The sequence below is a fragment of the Ursus arctos genome, unplaced genomic scaffold, assembly GCF_023065955.2.
Source record: "Ursus arctos isolate Adak ecotype North America unplaced genomic scaffold, UrsArc2.0 scaffold_32, whole genome shotgun sequence".
Taxonomy (NCBI): Eukaryota; Metazoa; Chordata; class Mammalia; order Carnivora; family Ursidae; genus Ursus; species Ursus arctos.
The window spans coordinates 31,258,388-31,261,267 of NW_026623008.1; the positions used below are offsets into that span (position 1 = coordinate 31,258,388).

Genomic DNA, 2,880 nt, shown 5'->3' on the forward strand with positions numbered 1-2,880 from the left:
GAGTTTTGTTATTCATGAGAACATTTGTAGTTTCCATTTGTGTTTAAAATATAAAACAGAGTGAACACTATAAGGGGTAATTTTTTAAGTGCAAATTTAAGACACAGATGAATCATTTATTGAATTTGAGTAATATTTTAAAAATCAAAATACCTTCTTTATTAAATTGTTAATTGTTTACATTAAAACTACAGAACTCATCAAGAAAATAAGCCTTCTCCCAAATATACCAAAATGACTAAACATTTTTGTGTAGAGAAGAGTCTTAAACTTTATTTGATCCAGATGTCAAATAAGCTAGTCATGCCACTAGTCATCGGCCAGAACTTTTCCATCTCTGAAGTCCTACTTTGCCAGATGACAATCACGTGTTTTGGTTTCTCTCATTTAGTTAGTCCCACCAAATCTGTTCTTTAATAACATCTGGTCCTCCATCGCCTTCCTGTACTCTGTCTCATCTTCTATGTTCTCTTCCTTCCCATCCAGCATTCTCCATGGCATATTTCTTCAGCTGCTTTGTGTTAGTAGTCTCATCTCACTTCATCCGTTTGTTATCCTATGACACTTATATTAGTCATGGTTCTTCAGAGAAAATTAATGGGATATATAGATATATATAAAAGGAGAATTATTATAGGAATCGGCTCACCCATAATAGAGGCCGAGAAGTCCCACAGCCTGCCATCTGCAAGCTGGAAAGCCAGTGGTATAATTGAGTCCATGTCCAAAGGCCTGAGAGCCAGGACCCCCATTGTACGACAGCAGAAAAGATGGGTGTTCCCGCTCACAAAGAGAGAAGAGGTAAGAGGGAGAGAATGTGCTCTTCCTCCACCCTTTTGTTCCGCTCAGATGCCCAGTGGGCTGCACAATGCTTGTCCACACCAGTGAGAGCAGATTGGCACTCATTCTACCCAATCAAATGCTCATCTCTCCTGGAAACACCCTCAGAGACATATGCAGAAAGAATGTTTTACCAGCTATCTGGCCATCCCTCAGGCCGGTGAAGCTGACACAAAATTAACCATCATAACCCATCTGGTAAATTCCCCTTCTGGATCAATCTTCCTGCTTAGTCACATAGCTTGACTGATGAGCATAGCTGGTAAAAGTCACATAGTCACACAGAAGGTTGTCTCCACATAGTAGTGGTTTTTAATATCAATTGTACATGAAATGGTACATGAAAATATTTTATGTTTCTGTAATCTGCTATCATCCCATACTCCACAATATCTCCCTTGAACCTCTATGCTGCCAAAAGATGTATCCCCCACCTTTTGATCAGTCGTGGTAGATGACCATAAAGACAACTGGTACCATTAAATGAATCGCCTTCAGCTTTCTGCATCTCAACTAAAACTTTGGTGCTTTTTATACATATGATTTACCTTCCCTCCCATAATAATGTAATTCTATATACACTGTATAAACCTGTGAGGAAGATTCACAAAAATGTGAACGCGTCCTTCGCTTTGTTTGGCCCCTAGAGGGCGCTGTTGCCCAAATTGGAAATGTTTTTCTGTAAAAGCTCAGAATACGCCCACAAAAACCTTCTTTCCCTGCAGCTTAAAGAGGTGTTCTGGTGGCAATTTTAGACAGTGACATGTAAAGAATCTCAGACACCGGGGGCAGACAGTTTTGCCCAGAGAGCATCTCTTCCTAACAGTCCCTAAGAAGAAGGAATCTAAATCCCCTATCGTTCCTCCCCAACCTCGAGCCATCTAGATTCAAGTACCCCAGATTTTATCTTACTTATTTTATTTGTGAGGAATTTCCCAGAAAGGAACTCTCTGCTTCTTCAGTGCTCAGCCATGACCTTCCTGTTCATCTTGACGCTGGGGGTGCTTCTGTTCCTAAGTGAGTAACATTCCATTTAACTCCCTCGTCCACAAAGAAAACATTGTTCTGGTCTGACTCTGAACATAGACTTTTTCTTTCAGCGGAGTTCACTGACTCAGCATTGATGTTTCAGGAGGAACCGGAGCCCGGTCGGTGACCCAGCCTGATGCCCACGTCACTGTCTCTGAAGGATCCCCTCTGGAGCTGAGGTGAACTACTCATCTTCTTTTCAGCCATATCTCTACTGGTTCGTGCAGTACCCCAACCAAGGCCTCCAGCTTCTCCTCCAGTACATATCAGGGAACACTCTGGTTCAAGGCATCAAAGGTTTCAAGGCTGAATTTAAGGACAGTGAAACCTCCTTCCACCTGAAGAAACCCTCAGCCCACGGGAGCGACTCAGCTGTGTACCTCTGTGCTGCGAGTGACACTGTGCCTGGGACTGCAGGGGGAGCTGGACACAAACCTCTTGAGACATTGTCACTTAAAAGACTCAGGGTCTCAGCCTGAGCTATTTTTCAGGAAGTTGACATGTTCCGTGAAAATAAACAATGCAGAGAATACAGAATCCTGGGAAGTGTTTGGTTTCTATGGACTTAGATATTTTTCTTTCTTTTTTTTTTCTTTTTCCATTTTGCAAAGGCAAGACTACTGTTTTTTGAAGTGCGGCATTTTTATCCTCTAGAGTCAGGATTCTAAAGGGAATGAAGCCATAGGGTTTTCAACAACCTGGAGGAAGTTACCTGCTCTCACATCAGTTGAGGGCCTCTGGGGGGCTCAGTCGGTTAAGCGTCTGCCTTCAGCTCAGGTCATGATCCCAGGGTCCTGGGATCGAGTTCCACATCAGGCTCCTCTGCTTCTCTCTCCCTCTGCCTGTCCTCCCTGCTTGCACTGTCTCCTTCTCTCAAATAAATAAATAAAACTCTTTAAATTTTTTTTTGAAATATTGATGGGTGAAAACGGTTTGGGGTTGGCCATGTGAGTTGGCATAAGGCAAATTGGAGAATTCTGCTTTGCAGAAACCAGGACAATTGCTTATGTC

The 2,880-nt window shown here is 42.5% G+C and overlaps 1 pseudogene; it reads left to right on the forward strand.

Annotated features, from left to right (window-relative positions):
• The first annotated feature begins 1,811 nt into the window (after positions 1-1,811).
• On the forward strand, positions 1,812-2,348 carry LOC130542287 (T cell receptor alpha variable 8-4-like; annotated as a pseudogene).
• The last annotated feature ends 532 nt before the right edge of the window (positions 2,349-2,880 follow it).